This window comes from Mastomys coucha, unplaced genomic scaffold, assembly GCF_008632895.1.
Source record: "Mastomys coucha isolate ucsf_1 unplaced genomic scaffold, UCSF_Mcou_1 pScaffold8, whole genome shotgun sequence".
Classification (NCBI taxonomy): Eukaryota; Metazoa; Chordata; class Mammalia; order Rodentia; family Muridae; genus Mastomys; species Mastomys coucha.
Genome location: NW_022196914.1, coordinates 4,912,733 through 4,934,404, shown reverse-complemented (window position 1 = coordinate 4,934,404; position 21,672 = coordinate 4,912,733). Strand labels below are relative to the sequence as shown.

The 21,672-nt window shown below is 38.3% G+C and overlaps 1 protein-coding gene across 3 annotated transcripts in view; it reads left to right on the top strand.

The window, feature by feature from the left end:
* The first annotated feature begins 1,191 nt into the window (after window positions 1–1,191).
* The window catches only part of Nipbl (NIPBL cohesin loading factor), a 160,906-nt gene continuing 140,425 nt past the window's right edge, over window positions 1,192–21,672 (top strand). The window contains exon 1 of one of the 3 annotated variants that reach the window (XM_031359851.1): window positions 1,192–1,729. The gene's annotated coding sequence lies outside the window, so the exon portion shown is untranslated. The remainder of the gene's footprint in view (window positions 1,730–21,672) is intronic. The other 2 variants (XM_031359848.1, XM_031359849.1) reach the window with 2 other exon arrangements.

Genomic DNA, 21,672 nt, shown 5'->3' with positions numbered 1-21,672 from the left:
CCTCACCCCTAGTGACTTCTAAAGCAAAAGAATAACCTGTAGGCGAGCTGTCCCATACTTCTAGCACATCTGCGCATATACAAGTAAACGATTAACGCTGACAACTTACTTTATTTAAAAAAAAAACAAAACAAAACAGTATGGTTCTTCCTGAGTAAAATCCGCTTACCTACTGGCACTTCTTACCTGAAGAATTCGCCCCCTTAAAATTTATACAAAGAGAGAGAGAGAGAGAGAGAGAGAGAGAGAGAGAGAGAGAGAGAGAACTGTGTGGCGATGAAATGCCCTCCTGTTTTACAGTAAGGCACTACCAACGGGCACGGTATTTTATTCGTATTCACATTTTGTACTCCAGCCTTGTCCAGAGCCTCTGAGTTTTCAAACATAAAGAGGAAAACGATGTTTTGAAGTGCGCCTGTCCCCGGGCTCTACTGCCCGGCGTCCGGATGGCCTGAGCTCCACCCACACCTAGTTCGCAGCGACCCGCTCCTTGCTCGCACAGCGTCGCCTACAGGCCTTATCCCGACTACCAGGGAGGCATCAAAACCACCGCCAAAGGGGGGGGGGCAAGTCCAGCAGCACCCGCATATTTCCAGAAATGAATGCACCACCACCACCATCACGATTCCAACTCAGCCAGCCTGGGAGCCTTCACCTCCGAGGATTGTGTTCTTCTTCGCAGAAATAACACAGACAGATTAGAGGGTTCGGTCGCTCCCAGGACGGGGTCGGGGCGGGGGGGTGTTCGATCCATCCAACACGGCTGCAGGAACACCGTATGAAGGGTGCACGGGCGGCATCCACCCGCTGAAAGGCGGAGGGAGCTCGGCTTCCCCGGGGGCTGATGCCCGCGAGTCAGGGAGAGCAGCGCGGCCTCGGCTGGCCACCTTCGGGGGCCCATGAGGCCCGGAGCGCCTGAGAGAGGGAGATCCCGGCCTCACGCCACCACACCGGACCGGCGTCCCGGCTGCTGTCGCCTTCGGGAAAAAAGAAAACCAAGCCGGCCCCCCGAGCAGCGGCATAGACGCCGCCTGGCAGGAGCGACACCGCAGGCAGCATCCACGGCCGTCCAGAGCCCAGGACGAGAAGAACCACCACCGCCGCCGCCGCTGCTGTCTCCGCCGCCGCCGCCGCCGCCGAGCCTCCGGGCTGCGCTGAGGCAGAGCCGCTAGCCCGAGTGGCAGCGGCAGCAGCAGTGGCGGCGGCGGCGGCGGCGGTGGCGGAAGTGGAGTAGGGAAGAGGGGGTGGTTGTTAGTGTTTGGCGCCGGCGGAGGGAGTCATTCCTGCAGCTGCACTTCCGGTCGGCATTTTGTTCTGAGAGGGAGAGACGGAACGAGAGAGAGAGACACACACACACACAGGGCTCCTTCCCCCCCGCCCGCCCTCCCCCCCCTCCCTCCGTCGGTACCGACTCACCCGACACCACCAAGCCGCAGGGAGGGACGCCCCCGCCGACAGGAGGATTGGTTCCCGGGCCCGCGGCGATGCCCCCCCGGTAGCTCGGGCCCCCGGTCGGGTGTTTGTGAGTGTTTCTATGTGGGAGAAGGAAGAGGAGGAAGAAGAAGCAGCAGCGATTTGTCTTCTCGGCTGGTCTCCCCCCGGCTCTACATGTTCCCTGCACTGAGGAGACGGAAGAGGAGCCGTAGCCACCCCCCCTCCCGGCCCGGATTATAGTCTCTCGCCACAGCGGCCTCGGCCTGCGCTCGGATTCAGACGCCGATTCGCCCAGGTAAATTCCTGCTCTTTATTTCGGCGGCGGCGGCGGCGGCGCCGGCGCCAGGTCCTCAGCGTTTCTCCTCCTCGCTCCCCTCCCCGCCGTTTCCTCAGCGGCCCCAGGTCTCTTCCACGGGGCGAGTCGAGAGTTCGCTCCTCTCCGGCGGCAGCCACCCTGGGTGGCGGCGGGTTTTTTGTACCCTCTCCCGGCCGGCTTCGGTGACGGGGACCGGGCTCCTGCCGGGCGGCCGGGGAGGCGTAGGCCCGGCGGAGAGTGCAGGCCGCGGGCCAGCGGAATCTACTTGAGCTCGGGGATTAGGAGAGCTCCGGGCTGAGCGGAGCGACTGCTGGTCGGTGACAGGCCTCGCCCGGGAGAGGAGCCGTAGCTAGTGAGGAGGCGGAAACAATACAACTATCAGCAAATGTGCCCCGATCGTCCCCATATTTACAACTTTCCCGGTCCGGGAGTGGGGAACGTCCCAGTGAAACAAACAACCCCCCTTCTTCCCCCTGTGACCCCATGAAGGGAGGAAGTAGTTTCAGTTAGTGAAACAAATGTAAATACTCAGACACGGCTACAGTAGTAATTCTCTGCAAAACTTGTTTGGACGTTGGAAAGTTAATAAAAGACTCGTTTTCTTTGTAAAAGGATTAAACCGTCCACATGTATATTTAATATAGAAAACCATAGCGTTGTGCACACTGCACATCCCCGCCCAGGAGCTTTTATGTTGTTTGACAGTGTGTGTTGCACATGGACTTTTTATTCAAAGACCAAGTATAAAGCACTTGACAGGTTTACTCCGACACTTTGTATTTGTATCTGTTATGTAAGGATAAATTTAAATGACTACATAAAACTCTCTGATACTTTTTAGCCTAAACGACTGCAAGAATACAAAGAATTCTAAGTGTTTTAAGCTTATGCCGAGATAAGGATGAAACCTATTTTCTTTCAAAGGATAGAAAGTTAAGTTACACTTAGAATCTTTGGGAGGTTTAAAACACACACACACACACACACACACACACACACACACACACACACACAGAAGGTGCCATCCTTTCTTGTCAGGGCAGATCTTAGTGAGTCCCAGGATTGTCATTGGCTGTTTGTACCATGATGTTTGACTGTGTAATGAGCGAGGTGTCATTTTAATAGGTCAAATGTATCTGTAAATGCTGGAGAAAAATATCAGTTCTGTATCTTAACAAGTTCTAGTTCACGAGTAAGTTAGATGTTGGGAGTTTGTTTCTGGCGGCGTTGGCAGTGAAAGTTGGTGTAAGACGGAGATACCTTTTTAAAAAAAGTCCTCAGACTTACAAATTGCACAGAAAAAGAAATGTCCCGTTTGATACTTTGTTTCATATTCGCTGAGGGAAAACTCACTTGTTAAAAGGAAGCAACCCTGCTCAGTAAGTTCCCTTCTTTTAATAGTAGTGGTTAAAATATTGGTTTAAATATTTTGTGTCTTAAGTTTTTGTCACTGTAGATTTAAGTAACTTTTCTGCGGGTTATTTTTGAGTTTAACATGCTGCTTACAAAAAATTGCTCCACCTTTCCTGCAGACGTATGGATAAATGTTAAAAAGAGTGAAGTTAATATAGCTGTCACGTACTAGGCATGTTTTTAATGCTATAAATCCGTGTAGTAGTCAGTAGCGTGTCCGTGATTTGTATTGGTCGGGGAGCAGTTTGAATTTTAAAAAGCCTGAAGCTCCTGCTGAGCCCCAATCCCGGCCTCCCTCCCTCCCACTAATCTCCCATTCCTGTCTTTGTGCTGCCTGCTCCTGTTAGACTCTGTTTGCTACGGGGCCTCTGGCCTACGGGGGTGAAGGCGGGTGTGTGGTGGGGGTACGCCGGAAGGGAATGCTAAAGTGAGGAAGATTTCCCGTCTTGAGAAAGCAGTTTGGTGTTTGGGGGCGGGGGCATGTAAAGGGTTGGGTAAAGGCGTCATTAAAAAGATGTTTTAAAGGCTCTGTGATTATCTTTTCAACTTGAAAGGAAAACTTATCTTTTTCAATTTGAACTGTATGTCAGGAGATGAACTTATTTCCGTGAAAGATAATGGGAAAAGAGTTCTTGATTAGTTTTCATAAACAGAAGCAACTTTATTTACAGTTTTATAAGTTACAAGGAGCCTTATGCAGACGTGTGGATCAGTCTAGTAGTCTACTATTAGTCTATGTGATCAACTATCAACTATTATTATATTAGTCTATGTGATCAACGTATTAAGTTACAGTTAGTCCTTTCCTCTCTTTATTATCTGAGTTCTACATATTTTGTAATTTGCAAGTAATGCTCAGTTAGTGATGCTTTCATAAGATAGTGTAAACAGTTCTTTAAAGTAATTTGAAAATATTTCTGTTTGGCTCAGTTTAATTTAAATAGATTGTTTTTAAAAGGGGAAACTCAGTCCTTGAACTTTTTGGGTAATTTAGTTGGGAGAACAATTTAGTTTCATGAAGGATTATGGGTAGTCTATTGCATGTCACCTGCATGGGTTGAGATACTCACCAGTGAAAATCTTGGGCTGCCCTTCCACCCTTTAATCCAGTGAAAAGACACAACCACTAAACATTCCAGTAATTTAGTAATTCTAGTTACAGTATTTGGAGAGATATTCTTTATATACCTAACGTGTCCCTAGTGTGTCTAATATCAACTCTATGGCATAGTGTTTTTCTTTTAGTGTGGAGTTACCAATAACTTGTATAGCTTGGAAAGAAAAATAATCTTAATGTAAATAATGAGACTCTAATAAATCAAAGTTAAAATACATAACAACTCCAGCATTTTTAAGATGTGTGTTGGGATGCTTTCTAAAGCCATTCACCCATCTGTTTACTAAAGATATTTGAATGTACTTTGAACCTGTGCTAGATTAGGAAGAAAAGGAGTAGTGTATTTGAAAAAAAAGACTAAGGTTTTTCAGTAGAGATGAAAAGATTTTTGCTATGGTAGTAAACAACTTTGGTTTTGCATAGTGATTGTCATTAAAATTTTAAAATATGACCAGAACTATACCAGTTGATGTGTGAAAGTTTATCTATACTAATCTATCATCAGAGTATCATAAAAACATCTGACATATCTATATTAGATTTTGACATAGCCTAGTCTGTTTTTACTTCCTCAGGATAAGACATAACAAAATTAACAACTAACTTTGTGTTTTAATGTTAATTTAACTCTATTGCTTATTAAGAAAAGCATCATTTGGAAGTATTGATAAAATATTAAGCTAATATTTCACTTTTATATTGACTCATTGGGAGATCTAGGGTAAATTCCTTTGAGAAAAATGTAGTTTAATTCTGTTTATCAAGGTACTGACTAAGTACTTTTATAGAATCCTCATAATAAATTTTTAACCTTGAAGATGCTTATTTTAATGTTTTAAACATACTTTTAGCTTTGACGGTAAATTTATGCTCCTCAAAACTTTAGAGATCATTTTTATTTTCAATAGTTGTCTTTTATAATATTTTATGGTTTTAGAATTTTCAATCTGCCTGAATCAATTTATAAATATTATTATGTTTATATGAGAGAAATAACTAGGGCGATTTTTTTTTTAATAGAAAAAGCTTCACATGCAGAGATCAAGTGATACGTATAAAATGAGTGAGTTAAAGGGATTTCCTGATAGTTAATACATTTTCTTTGTATCAGATTATGTTTCTCTTACATTTCCTATATCTGCCTTTTGCTCTTCAAGGCATGTATTTCTTAGTGATAATACTATACCCTACTTTTTTTTTTTAACTCTTAAAAGAGATGGTATCTGCAGCCCCCCCCCCACCAGCCCCCATGGTTATATTTTTCTGTAGTTTGATATACATTGGTGTGTGTTCAAACAACTGATTTTGTTTTCCTGTGTACCTATTAAGGATTATAAGTGACTATATTTGTTGTAAATGATGTGTAACATTTTCTGAGTTGTTTACTTTTTAAAAATGACTTTAATGGAGTCTTAGTGTTTCTATTTGATTTTTACAGCAACTTCAGAAAACCCATTTCTGTCCAATTAAGGCCATCATTCTAATTTTAGAGGGTATTTTGTATGATCAGAATATTTTTCCCAAGTAAGCTAATAAAAGTAATTTTTAGATATTTGTAGTGTATTCAACTTTGTTTTTGTAGAAACCAGGAGTTAATTTTAATGAATTGAGTTTTATGAGATTGCATTATCATTTTTAAGGCATTTAATAGTAAGAAAGGTTATTTAATAATAAGAGTATTGCCAACTAAGAGTTTCCCCATTTAAGATTTTGATTGCCTATTATTTGCCAGGAATTGTGTTAAGTATGTCCCCCATAATATTATTTAATTCTAGAAAGTACATGAAGTAGAAACAGTTAATCCGCAATTTACAGATAAAGAAACTGAGGCAAGGAATATGTAGAAAAATCATCATAGTTATATAGTATATGAATAATTAATTAGCCTGGCACACGTTTGTTTTTAAAAACCCAAGGTTCTGTATCTTTTTAGTTTTGTCGAATTCATGCAGTCCTTTGGTTTCTCAATTGGTGCAACGTTCAAAGCTATATTGTCAAAGTAATTATGTATATCATGCTGGGAAGATAGAATTTATGTCCTATACATATGCTATTTTTGAAATCAAATTTTAACTAGCTTTTTAATTTTGTTAAGTGGTCTGCATTTTTTACTTCTCTTAGGTGTGTGTGTGTGTGTGTGTGTGTGTGTGTGTGTGTGTGTAATTGTCCTAGTGTCTATTTTCAGAAAGGAAAAAATAGCTGAAGAGTTATTTCGTTCTTACAAATGTAAATGACCAGCTAACTAGTATAAAAAATAAATACAAATTAGTGTGACTAAATTTTTTTAAAATACCAGCATTTATGTATTTGTCAAATGTTGATCCTTTCAGAATCATCCATTTGATTGAATACTTGTTCAAGAGCTGTTGCCATTACATAATTTTGTGGGAATTTTGTCTGGTTTTGTTTTGTTTTAGGCAGGGTCTCATTATTTAGCTGGGTACTCACAGTGTTCTCTGTCTCCAAATGTTGGTACTAAAGATGGGCATCACCATGGCCTGCAGGATCCAGCAAAGCATTTGAAATAGCAACATTTCTCCTCTCCCCTTTTTTCTTTACCCTGTTTTCTTTTTCGTTTTCCCTTTTCAAGACAGTGTTTCAGGCCGGGCAGTGGTGGTGCATGCCTTTAATCCCAGCACTTGGGGGGCAGAGGCAGGTGGATTTCTGAGTTCGAGGCCAGCGTGGTCTACAGAGTGAGTGCCAGGACAGCCAGGGCTACACAGAGAAACCCTGTCTGGAAAAACCAAAAAAAAAAAAAAAAAAAAAAAAAAAAAAAAAAAGACAGTGTTTGACTGTGTAGGTCTGCCTGAAACTCCCTGTGTTTACCAAATTGATCCTCCTGCCTCTGCCTCCCCAGTGCTAGAATAAAGGCATGTACCACCACACCCAACCTTGAAATAGTCCATTTAAAATAAAACCCATTATGGTGAATTTTTATTTTTAGAAGGTGGATTTGAGTTAAATATAGGAATAACACTAAAATTTAATCTTTTTCAGTGAGGTATGAGGTATTATATTTTTTGATTTGTAATACTTGGTTGTTTTGTTCTGGGTTTTTGTTGTTGAGTGGGTGTGTGTGTGTTGACAGGAGGTATGGCCTCACTGTGTACTCTTGGCAGGCCCAGAATGCACTATGTAGACAAGGCTGGCCTGGATCCTTTCGTCTTTCCCTGAGTGCTGGAATCATAGGTTTGCTCCACCACACCTGCTAGTATGTAGTAGTATTGAATGGATTTCTTGTGCCAGAAACATTTCTGGAGTCTTTACAATTAATTTTCTCAATTCTTTGAGGTTGGCATGTTGTAAAACAAACTTATAGGAGGTTAGCTCAGGGTCGCACTGCAAAGTGTGAAAAGTTAGAAAAAGTATCACAGTGTTGGTACTTTATTCCAGTTACTCAGTGAAGCCATAGTATTCTTGTTTTACAGATATGGAAACAGAAGCTTACCATGTTTTAAAAGTTGTTCTGGGATGTAAATCTAGTGAGTGTTAAGAGAATTCCAACTCAAATAAGTCTAATCCTAAAATACCTCTACTCTTTGCATTCTTCCATCTTGCCTCTTCAGAGTTTATAATTTTTTTTTAAATGTGTATGGATGTTGTGCCTGCATGAATATCTGTGCATCATGAGCATTCCTGGTTCCCACAGAAGAAGGTTTTAGATTCCCTGGAACTGAAATCAGCCTCTTGTGGACCTCTATGTGGGTGCTGGGAACCAAACATGGGTTCTGTAGAAAAGCAGCTGGTGCTAATCATTGAGCCATCTCTCCAGCCTGAAATTTTATACTGGAATTTTTCATGAAAAGTGTAGGCTTGGTTATAGAGTATTTTTTCTTGTAAAGTTTCTTAAAGAGCCTTAAGATCCTTTGTGTGCTTAGTGTTTGGGATCTGACCCAGGGCCCCACCATACTCAGTATGTGCTCTTATCACTGACCTATATCCCCCACCTCCTAAAAAGAGAAGAGTTAGGTTTTGATGAGCTATAGCTTACTTATTACTAGATTATAGTATTATATAATACTTTGTTACTATATATCATGCATACTTGTATATATATATGTATTTAAATAGGATAATGATTTTTAAATATATAAGCCACATATTTAAAATATATGTATAAAATAGCTCTTAAAAAATGTCAGAGCTATTTTATTTTCATGACTTTATTGCAGTGTTTAATTGCTTTATGAAAATACTAAGCATCAGGATTTTGCCCTGAACGCACTAAATTTTTAAAAATAATTATGTAGGTAAATTGGCTTTGCCATCTAACTTGTGTCAAACATATCATTTAAATTTAACATGGATACATTAAACTCTAAAGTTATCTTTTATTTATATTTGCCTTTTGTCAGAAAGAAAACTCCTAGGATATGCAGAAATTAATTTATTAAAACTAATTTATTTAGTTTTACTTAACTGAGGAAATCCAAAGCCATGACAAAACTTGAAATAGTAGATTCATTTTTGATATTTAGGCTGTCTTCTGCAGTCCAAAGAATCATGCTGTCTTATACAGCTGAAATGCATACTTGTTGATATGTGATAAGTACTTTTAAAGAATGCATATTGTTCTAGATACTTTAACAATTTCTAAATTAGTATTAAAAGTCAGCATGGTTTACATTAAAATCTGAAGCTTTATGGTTGGTATTTATGGTGTTTGTTAATTTCATAACAAATAATGCCCTTGAAATTAATCCTAACAAAGAAATATGTCACTGTGTTATCTAACACTGCTCCATGGAAGTCCTTTAAGAATTATAAAGCAAGCTGGGCAATGGTGGTACACACCTTTAATCCCAGCACTTGGGAGGCAGAGGCAGGTGGATTTCTGAGTTCAAGGCCAGCCTGATCTGCAGAGTGAGCTCCAGGACGACCAGGGCTACACAGAGAAACCCTGTCTTGAAAAACCAAAAAAAAGAAAAGAATTATAAAGCAGGGCTCCTTAAACTTTTTTTCACTCATGATCCTTTTTTTTGCCCAAGAAATTATTATGTGGCCCTGGGGTATATGGGTATGTAAATCAAGCATTTACTGATAATAAATTGTAAACACTGGGGCTGGAGAGATGTCTCAGAGGTTAAGAGCTTTGGCTGCTGCTCCAGAGACTCTGAATTGGATTCCCAGCACCCACATGGCAGCCAACAGTCATCAATAATTCTAGTCCCAGGAGATCCCTCTGTTAGCCTATGTGGGCATGGCAAGCATGTGTACACAGACATAAATGCAACAATTGCCTTCATATATAAAATAAAAATAAATTATTTAAAACAAATTATAAACAAGATTTATTTTAAAACAATTCTTTGGCATACATACTATTTTCCCACTCATTAAAGACTAAAGCAAATTTGCATGCTAATGTGATATCTATGCTTGCTGTTTATTTGTTACAGAAAAGATGACATCTTGGCTGCATATTTGATACTACAATATCTTCAGGTTTCTATTTTTTGTTTTAAAGACAAGGTCTCACTATGTAACCCTGGTTGACTCGGAATTCTCTGTGTTAACCATACTGGCCTCCAACCCAAATAGATCTCCTTGCCTCTGCGTCCTTAGTGCTGGTGTTAAAGGAGTATATCACCACTTTTTTAGAGTTGATTAATGTTTAGATTCTATAATCATACATGCCAAGAGCACCACTTCACATAAATATGTTGTACAGAATGGTAGAAATATGTTTAGGGTCAGTTGTTGGAAATTTGTTCCTAGTCCCAAGCCAGAATGCATACAATGACTAGTTAACAAAACAGGTAACAATTTAAATAGTAACTTTTAAAAATCTAGCATTCTAATTATGTTAGACTGCATTAAAAGATAAACTAATTTAATGCTTACAAACTGAGGAGTGTGTTATGAAAATATTAGAAGTTTTTGTTTTCCTGGACAAGCTGTTATGTTTCTATACCACAGAAAACTTTAATGTGCACTCCCAACACTGCAGTTTATAGAGTATATTATTCTGGAACTATGGAAGAGTTGTGTTGAGTTGAGAATCAAGGCTGCAATGAAGTGGAGTGCAGCGACACGGGTGAGCCCTGGAGAAAACACGTCTGATGTCATCTCTGCATGGCTTCGAATTCATTCTTGGCTATTATATGTACAGAATCCTTTTATTATTGCTAAATTTTCACAGTACCCACATGACTCCTAGAGTCCCAAAAGAGCCACAGTTAAAGGAGCTACTTAAAACATTCTTTTACATGTCTTTTATCTGATGGTATTATGATTTGCCAATTTCAGCTAAAGAAATTGATCATCTGGGATAGGCTATATATGGAGTTTAGTTTTTCCGTGGTAATGGCCAAATTGAAATTTGACATGGGTTACATTAGGCATAGTTCATTATAACTAGTAGTTCTGTTCCTTTTTTTTTTTTTTTTAAGTGATACAAAGGACATTTTCCCCAAGGTCCTTCTTATGTCTTAAAAGACAACTCTTGAGACTGAAAGTTGAAATATAGTAAGCCTGAAAGTTACTATTCCTTCTTTCTTGAGAAAAGAACTAGGAATGCAGTATCCCACAGCCTCGCTCAGGTTATCCTGAAAGCCATGTATGACATATATATTTTTTACTTAACTCAGCTAATACATTTATTCTCTGCCTGAGTGAAATTTTTACATAGCATATAGAATATAGGTACAGGAAAGTTCAAAATATTGGACTTTATTGGAAAATCCTTGGCATTATCCATGGAAATGTTTGTCTGATGTTCCCACATGCTTTGCTTCTCAAAATATTAAGTCAGTGAGTGCTTTTGTGAGAAGTAAAGCACTTTATGAGTACTTCCTTGATCATTTCTTACATTTTATAGCACTTGTAGAGTTTATATCATACCTGTAGAGAAAATGACTTGTTTATATGTCCATTCACCATATAATGCCGGGCCTTCCTGCTTTAGGCCTTGGTAAAGCTTGGTTGAATTGTTATGTTGAAATTGAGCTGTATCTTTCCTTCCACCCCCCTTCTTCCTTTCTTTCTTTTTTATTTTTCTTTCCCTTTCCTTTTCCTTTAATTACTAAACAACTGAGATATAGTTCCTGCCATGTATAGTTCCTAAAGATCTGTTTCTACATCTATGAGTAGCAATGGCAAGTTTTAGTTCCGTTAAGTTTCAAAATACTCTTTTCTTGGCTGCAGGTCTTGCGTCTGGGATAAGGGCTTTTTTACTTACATGCATCCCTAGTACTACATGCGTACGTAGTACAACTTGCATATAAAAATTAATCAAATAAAAGTTACAGAACTTTTTTCAGGGACTGTGTAGTTAGTATAAGAAACATTTTTTACCCCTGTTGGCTCTGGTCATTTGGACTATATAGTTGGGAATAATATAGTAGAGTTTATTAAAATAGTTATCTTGTTATTTCATTTTAATCTTAACATGGCTTTAAAGTTTTCTTTGCTAACCTCAACTATTATATGTAAAGGAGATTAGGTTTTAATGAGAAACATATCACTACATATAAAAATGGTGTTCAACTGAAGTGTGATTTGATAGGTGGATTAAAAAATTTAATTAGCCGGGCAGTGGTGGTGCACGCCTTTGATCCCAGCACTTGGGAGGTAGAGGCAGGTAGATTTCTGAGTTCAAGGCCAGCCTGATCTGCAGAGTGAGTTCCAGGACGACCAGGGCTACACAGAGAAACCCTGTCTTGAAAAAAAATTTTAAAAAACAAACAAAAAAAAATTAATTAGACTTATTGAGGTAATTTATGTCATTTAAGTCACTCTTAGATACAGTTCTGTTTTGACAAACATTAAATCTTGTTATCTACCACTACTATGGACAAAATAGTACCATTATTCTGAAAAGTATTCTTGTGTCCCTTTGTAAACAGTTTCCTAACTCTATCCCAATTCTTAGCAATGTCTTGATTTTGTTTTTCTAGCATTGACCTTTTCTAGAATATCATATAAGTGGAACCCTATGGTGTATTAGACATTTGCATGTCTTATTTCTTTCACTTAGAAAGCTTTTGGGATACATTCATGTCTTTTATGTGTATTAATAGTTTGTTGGTGACTAAATGTTGAAGTTATGTTGAATGTACTCTTTAATGTTCTACTTATGAAAGAGTGTTATCAAAGTAATACTTTAAACTGTGGATATTGCTCTCAGAGCTTAGCAGTAGCTTTATTATTGAATATTGTACTTGTTCATTACTTCCTCAAATCCAGTAAAATTAGCATTATTTTATATTAGTACATGCTGTTAGATTAAATGCCTTACCAAGTAGGTGAAGTAGACATTACTCTTTCTTATAGAGGGAAAATAATTATCATCATGTATTTTAAACCTTTAGCATGTAGACTCTAAGGGATGGCCTCGTAATTAAGTAAAACTGAATTTACTTTTTTGTTTGTTTTTTAAAGATTTTTATTTTATTTATTTATTTATTTTGTGTTTGCTTGTATGCATTTGCATCGTATGTGTCCCTGGTACAAGTGGAATCGAGAAGAGGGATCCCTTGGAACTGAAGTTATAGACAGTTGTGACCCACCATATAGGTGCTGAACATTGAAACCAAGTCCTTTATAAGAGCAGCACTGGCTCTTAACCCCTGAGCCATCTCTCCAGCTATTTGGTTGGTTTTGAGACAGGGTTGTTTCTGGCTGATTCAGTATCTAACCTTTGCCAACCTCAAACTTGAAGCAATCCTCCTGCTTCATCTCCCAAGTGCTAGGATTGCAAGCATCACACCCCACACGTGATAGTTTAGATTTTAAGTTTAACATTTATAAATATTTACTAAAAATAATGCATATGTTAGATAGTGAGAACATTTATAGTCTCCTATAAAGGTTAAAGCTGGAGAAACTAAAAAAATGGAGGCAGATAATAATACAAGCTGTTCTCTGCTTATTTCATTTGACCTCCCCAACTTGGTTTTGAAATAGCTTCCTCTTTGGGGGTTGGGAATCCTCTTGATATGTCTCTGTGTCTTTCTCCTCTCATTAAAAAAAAAATATTTTTTTTTTACTTATGTGCAGATATGTGTGGATCTGTACTTGCGCATGCAGTTTTCACAGAGGCCAGAAGAGAGGCTGGAGGCATAGGCAGTTGTGAGTCATCATGCATGGATGCTGGGAACCAAATTCAGGTCTTTTACAGAAAGAGCAATTGCTCTTAACTGCTAAGTCGTGTCTGTAGTTTCTGACCCTCCACCCCACACCCCCACTAGTTTTAGTCTATCTTTCTCTCACTCTCTGTGTGTGTATATGTGTGTGTGTGACAGAAACAGACACACTGACTGACTATATATAGTTCAGGCTGATCTTGAACAGAGACCCTCCTGTTCCGAACTCCCCCAGTAGATGGACTTGCAGGTTTTATGCCTTTGTTCAGAGTGCTTTTGGAATCTGCCTAAAGAGTTCTTAGGACTGAAAAGATTGCTCAGTCATACTATCTATATACTGATTACTCACAAATTTATTTCTTGATTCTGGCCATTCTGACTTGGGTGAGATGTAACCTCAAAGTTTTAACTTCTATTTCTCTAATGGCTATAGATGTAGAATTCTTTAAAGTGTTTATTAGCAATTCATATTTCTTTTCTGGAGTCTCTTTTTAGATCTATAACCCATTTTTTATTACTTTGTTCCAATATGGTTTTTTAAAAGACAAATTGGTAGACTCCAGGCTAAAATGATCTACATAATCTGTCTGTTCATATTAGAAATTAGAAGGTATTGGTGGGGAAAGAGGAAGCATTTCTTATAGCTTTAAATCTTATCTGATTACTCATGGTTCCTAGTGTATGTCAGTGTTCATTATACTGCCTTCTGTCTACAGATGTAGGAGTCTTAAAACCGGAATTTAAAATGACTCAATTATAAGCTTATGGCTGTGCTAGGATGAACTTCAGTGCCTGGATTTCTAATATGTTGACTAGAAGTTGACCTGTGTTGTTACCTATAGAAATTATATGTTTTAAAATAATCTAATATTTTTATCTAAAGATATTACATCTTTTTAGTAGAATAGTAGTTCAGCAACTCTTCATTCCTTTAGTTTTCTTAAAAGCCAGAACTGCTTATAGAATTCTGGTATGTTAGACAAGGCTAAATCATAAGTTTGGTGCTTAAACTTTTTTAGAATATATTAAAGTTGAAGATTTATCAAGGTCCTTGTTTTTCATTTTAGAAGAAATTTGAGAATTCCTTATGATATTTAGAAAATGTGGAATTTTATAGATTAAAATTTTATTTTTCCTAGTAGATTATTCAATAACAATAGTTACATAAGCACATATAACTATATGTTCAATATAAATATAATACATATTGTTTTAAGAACATACTATAAAAACTTTCCTAGTTTTTTATGTTATTGATAGTATTTCAGATGCTACTTGTTAATTTGTTGGTCGACGAGCCATAAGTTTTCATTCCACTATTGAATATTTTATTTGCTTCTATTTTTTCTTCATAAATGTTGAGGCAGAGCATATTTATCAGTACAATTTGGAGTGTGTGGGGTCTTCCTTTTCAAGGCTTTATTCATTAGAGTAGTAGAATCCAGAAAACACAAAGCCAAAGATTTTTATGGCTCTTAATATGTAGTTCCAATAATAGTTTGCCTTGCCATAATTGATTTTTCTTGGTGCTGTGATTCATAAAGAAAATTAATTTTGTAGAATGCCCTAATTCTATTAAAATTATTTTTACATGATTTATATCCCCCTTGTGTCCCTCCCCCCAGAATTGTGGCTGTTTTCAATATTTAAATTTTGATGGTAAAAATCATGGTTTTTCAAACTATACATATTATTTGGAGATATACAGTGACATTTGTGTAAGATCTAATCTAATTATTATCCAAGGAACGTGTAGGCCAGTTATTAATCCAAAGTCAATTTCTTCTATAAACTATCTTAGGTTTATAGAGTTTCTGGACTAGTCAAGACAAAGTGAAAAAATTAGATTAAAAAATAAGTGCTGATTGTTAGCGAATTTTTTTAAAGGGATAATCAATCTTTTATCTGCCTAAAATAGTAAAGAAAGCCAGAACTGCAATGCAGTAGACACAAAGTAAATTTCTAGGTAAGACCCTAGTCTTTTATTTTCAATTTTTAAATTGTATCTTTATTTAATGCATACATGTACAATGTGCATTTGGGCACACATGTGCTAAGGCATGTTTATGTAATCAATTTGGAGGAATTCATTCTCTCTTTCAGTATGTGGGTCCCAGGTCTTTAATTTAGGTTGTCAGGCTTGATGATCTTACCAACCCATGTTACTTAGTCTTAATTTTTGAAATACAAAATGTTTAGTGTGGCATGCACATGACTTTGATCTAGTTTCCATTCTTCTGATCACCAAACATTGTATTCTGTTTTAACTCAGAAACAACAGGCTATAGCGAGTAGTTTCTACTACCCTGCTTTTAAGTTCTGGGTGGACCATGCTACTAGCCATCGCCCAGAAGCCACCCCAGATCCGTGGATGAAACACACACACACACACACACACACACACACACACACACACAAACATTTTTAATATGCTTCTTAGCTCAATGGCCAGGCACATCTAAGCCTCCTGTGACTAACATGTCCATACCTTCCTTCACTCCCAGCTCAACACCTCTAAATCTGTCCTTAATTTAGGTTCCCGTTTACCTTCTCCTTGATCAGCACCCTAAATCTGCCTGCTATTCCAGACCCAGTTGGGGAAGCAGCCAATGGCAACTTCACCTGAGATTTCACAAGGCTGGTGAATCTCTCTTTTCCCCTCCTGAACCTACTAGCCTGCCTGTGGGAACCTGGAAGTCCTGCCTCTTCCTCTCTCAGCCATTGGCCACTAGAATCTTTATTGATCGATCAAGAACCAATTGGGGAACAGGACCTTCCATGTTCACGTGTAGACTCCCTCTCAGAGTGTCGGAACTATTCCCTACAACAGGCATTGGAAATGGTGAAATAAAAGCCTTCAGCCTGCCTACCTATCAAGATCCTACAGTCTAATAAAGTTTATAGATGGGTAAATGATCATTTTATAGGTGCTAAAGTGTTGTGTTCAAGATGAACAGAGAGAGTATGGGGTCAGGGAGGAAAGTGTTAAAGAACCTAATTTACATGAGTGTAGTAGGAAAAAGCCAGGAAAGCCTTTCTAGGAGAGTTGGTATGTAAACCATAGGCTTTAATCTAACTTGTGAGCCTGGAGCAATAGTTGGATTTTGGAAACTATGGATGGCATAGACTTAAAAAAGTGGTGCCAAAAAGATTTAACCAAAGAAAGGACAAGATGTAGATTGTGAAAATGTGTGTACCTGGGGCCAGAGGGATAACTCAGCAAGTAAAGTGCTTGCTGTGCTAGCATGAGGACCCAAGTCCACATTCTCAACATATGCTTTAAAACCAGCAGCAGTGGAATGTGTTTATTACCTCATCACTGACAGGGCAGAAACAGGTGGATCCTGACCTGGAAGTTCACTGACCAACCAGTTTAGCTGAATCAACAAGCTCCAGGTATTTGAGAAACCCTGCCTTAAAAACTAAGTTGGATGATGATAAAGGAACCTCAGGCCTCTACATGTGTTTGCATGGATGAAGTGCCCTGCATACACCACATGTACACATACATTGCTATGAAGGTAACATTTATTTTGCATTAAAGGTAATAGGGGATTGGGAAATTATTTGGTCACCAATTCTAATTTTTACTCTTTAAATCTTGGTTAGCAGTGAGTAGGATGTCATGGAGGCCAGTAAGTTAATGAGATGTTCAGTTAAGGTGCTGAGAATATAGAAGTATTAAGGCATTCAGTAGTTATATGTAGGCTCAGTGGGTAATGGAGACTAAAGTCTTATTAACTTCCAAGTTTCATACACATGGACATTGGAGTTTGAGATTCAAGTTCAATCAGTTTGGGCTGTCTGAATAAAAACTAGTGTCTGGACAGGCAGTGGTGGTACACACCTTTAATCCCAGCACTTGGGAGGCAGAGGCAGGCGGACTTCTGAGTTTGAAGCCAGCCTGGTCTACAGTGAGTTCCAGGACAGCCAGGGCTATACAGAGAAACCCTGTCTCGAAAAAACAAAACAAACAAAAATACTATAGTCTGTCAAAGGGTGCATTACTTTACACACTTTGGAGGGAATGGATTTTGAAAAATTTAATGGCTTGGCCAAATGTTGGTACAAATGATTATTTGAAAATTATTTTGAAGGCTGACCTGGAAGATCTTACCAGCCTTCATATAATGTTAAAAGTGTTATGTTAGGCTGTGTGTTTGTGTGTATGTTTGTGTATTCACAATCTAATATGGTTTAAATTACAAAAAGATAATGGTACTGTATTTTTATAATGCTCAATTTCCCAATATGTTGACAATATTGCCATGCACTTAACATAGAACACACTTTTAGGCATCATTGGTATATTTGTCTACCTAGCATAATTTCAAAACTGGCCCTTCCGTTTTTACTAAATCATACATAATGAGATATTATAATGAGAGTTGTTACTTAGTTCATAAGGGGTGTCTTAATCACTGTTCTATTGCTGTGAAGAGACACTGTGACCGAGGCAGCTCTTATGAAAGAAAGCACTTAATTGGGGGCTGGCTTACAGTTTCAGAGGCTTAGTCTATTATCATGGTGGGGAGCATGGCAGCAGGCAGGTGCAGTAGCTGAGAGCTGCCTCCTGGTGCATAGGCAGAGAGAGAGAGAGGGAGAGAGAGAGAGAGAGAGAGAGAGAGAGAGAGAGAGAGGACAGGGGAGCGAGGGAGAGAGGATGAATGAGAGAGAGAATGAGAATGGGTCTGGCATGGCTTTTGAATCTTTAACAAAAATCCCCCACTCTTTCATCCCTTCAAGGACACTTCCTCCAGCAAGGCCACACCTCCTAATCCTTCCTCAAATAGTGCCACTCCTTGAACACTAAGCATTCAAATTTTGTGAGCCCATAGAGGCTATTCTTACTCAAACTACCACATTCTCTTTATAATTATATAAAATGTAAGTAGATTTTCAACAGTGTTAAATATAGAAATAATTATAAAGCAACCAAACTGATTTATCAGAAATAATTGACCAGTTGATTTTAATTTTTAAAAATTCATTTTTATGCATATATGTGGGTACCTGCTTGTCTGAATATATAACACACACACACACACACACACACACACACACACACACACACGCATGCACGCATGCACGCCTCCACACACACACATGCACCCATGCATACACGCACAGGCCAGGAGAGAGTCAGATCCCCTGGAATTGTGAGCCACCTGATACAGGTGCTGGGAACTGAACATGACTCTGCAAGAGTAGCAAGTATTCTTTCTTAGCAATAGAGCCATCTCTCCAGCCCCACATGGCACCTTATGTGATTTTATTTTAAAAACAAATAACAAAAACAACTCACCTGAGAAGTGTAGAAGAGTAAGGAATCATGTGAACAGCTAGTGATAGAAGGGAAAGATGTATTTATTTTTGAAAAATAAAGAGAATTGCTTGATATTCTTAGGCCATCAAAATGAGGGAGGAGTTAAGGTAGCAGGTACTTTAAGTGCAATTGGGAAGAAACTTGGGAAAAAAAGAACTATAAAAACAGGTGTGTGTAGAATACATTTTTAAAAAGTGGAACTGATATGTTCCTAAGAGTATCATATATTTTAAAAGAATATTCTAAATACTCAAGTGTTTTTCACCTATTAGATATACACTATTTAAAAATACTCTGGCTGCATAGAAGCATGCTGTATATATACTTAGACTAATTCCTTAGTAAATATTTGTTCTTTTGATCAGTTTTCAGCAAACTTTCTGAATGATACTTTAAATTAAACACTGTTGCATATGTTTTCAAACAGAAATGTGCTAATTTGTGACACTTTAATAGATTATTAGAAAGGAAAGTATTTGATGAGAATTGATTAAATCCTCCAGGCATAGTACCATGTGTCTTCCTTTAATCCTGGTACTCTGGAAGCAGAGAGTTTAAGGCCATCCTAGTCAGTAAAATGAGGTATAGGCCAACTGAAGTTACACATTGAGACCCTGTCTTAAAACAGAATAAAACAAAAATAACTAAATGAACTCTAGTATTGGGTAAATACTCCTTTGCAACACAGCTTAGCTGCTGTGCCTTAGATCAAGTATCCTAAGTAATAACTACTTTGGTAGAGATTTGGTTTAACTCATGCCATGTATATATATGTATATATATGTATATACATACATACATACATACACACACACACACACATATTTTTTCAGTAATCTCAAAAACGGATAACTGTGTCCACTACACTTGATAACTTATTTGTAAATTTGTGGCTTACAATTTTTATTTAAAACATTTACATCCTGGTTTTCCCGTCTATCCAAGTCCTTCCTTTTATGACTTTATGGTTTTGTTTGTTTGTTTTTCTTTAACCAGGGCAGTTGGCATATCACAGTCATACATCAAGATTAAAATACTTTCTCATTTTCCCTCTTTCCCAGTTTGTATGATCTTTTTGTTTTCTAGTTGTATAAGTTAACTGGTTACATAAGTGTTGGCTCCTCACTTTTGGGTTGCCAGTGGTGTATGAGTGTGTATGTACTCATGTTTATTCACCTGTGTGTGTACACGTGAAGGCAAGAGACTGTCTTTTGATGGCTTCTTCTATTTTCACTTTAGTTTTTGAGGCAGGGTCTCAAGTCAGGGTCTCTCACTAGACCTAGACACACACACACCCATTGTGGCTAGACTGACTAGCCAGCAGAGCCTGAGATCCACTCTTTTCTGCCTCTCCATCTCAGTTTTGGGCTTCAGTGTACTGATTACCACAGCTGGGTTTTATATGGACTCTAAGAGCTTGAACTCAGCTCCTCATGTTTACACAGCACACACTTTATGAACTGAGCCACCCCTCAACCTGTCAGTTTTTAAAATAAATCATACAGAGCAAGATTAATTAAAATTAGTGTGCAAGGACTGTTGTGGTTCTTGGTAAAAGTGTTTTGTCTCAAGTGTTTTGTTTGCTAATTTGTTTGTTTCTAACTAATGTAGCTCATCTGGACTGTATCTAATAGTCTTACAAACTGTAAAATTCATTCTTGTAAAGTATACAAATTCAGTTGTTTTTAGTATGCAATAGCTATCCCTTACCCGTGAAGGATGTGTTTCAAGAACTTCAGTCTGAAACCATAGATAGTACTCAACTCTATAGATGCTGTTTTTTCCTATGTGTACATACCTATTGTAATGCCTAATTTGTAAATGAGGCACAATAAACCATTAATAGGTAACTAGAACATTTAGAACAAACTGTAATACAAGTAATGTAAATGTTGTCTCTTTCAAAATAATATTCTAGCTCACTGTTGACTCTTGTAATGATAAAGATCTCTCTCATTTTGTTGTTGGTAGGTAAGTAGGTAGTTTTGAGTAGATCAGGCTGGCCTCAAACTCATAGAGATCTGCCAACCTCTGCCTTCTGAGTGCTGGAATTATAGATAAGTGCCACCACACCTGTGAAAGAGCTGTTTCTTAAAGGAAGCATTAATGTAGTGTCTCTCCTGTGTACTTGAATTACTAATATCTTAGTTTTGTGTTTTGGGGCCATTAAGAAAAATTTGTTAATTTAAACACAAACACGGAGTTAACTCACAGTTAATTTGGTAAGCAAGACAGCTTCTAAGTAACTAATGTCATTTAGAATGTAGTATATACCATATAGATACATGGTATAAAAGAATGGTTTATCTTCCTCATGGGACAGGGATACAGATTAGAGTAGTATACTTAGACAAATAACAGAGCATTTAAAATATATGAATTATTTGTACAATGATCCAGTTAGTCATTTCAGATTGCAATTGACAGCATGTAATCAAAACCAAGGGAAGTGAAAGCACAGATGAGAAAAAAAGTGAGATGAATGTATTCACAAGATGGGCACCCATCAGGACCCTAGCTCCAGTGCATTTTCATCACCTTAGAAGAAGTTTCACATCTGTTAGCAGTCATCCTGATTTCTTCTTGTCCCAAGCCTCAGCAGCCTTCAGTCTGCCTCTATTGCTTATGGGAAAACAGCTTGCAAAAGTTGATCTTCTCTCTCTATCTACCACATGAATTACAGAGATTGAACTAGAGTCATCAGGCTTGGGCACAAGTGCCTTTACCTACCAGCCTTCTCCTAGTACTCTGACTCTGCCCATTCTGGATAAGTCTCCTCACGCCTGTGAAGTATTTCTCACATTCTTTTGGTTGCTGTTATTAGCCCCCTTGGGTTACTTGTGATTTGGATGCCATTCCGAAAAAAAGAATTGGTAATCTTAGACCATGAAGAGTTGCTACTCCTGTTCTGGTTCCTACATTTAAGTCTCTGATTCACTTTATTTTATTCTCTCTCTCTCTCTCTCTCTCTCTCTCTCTC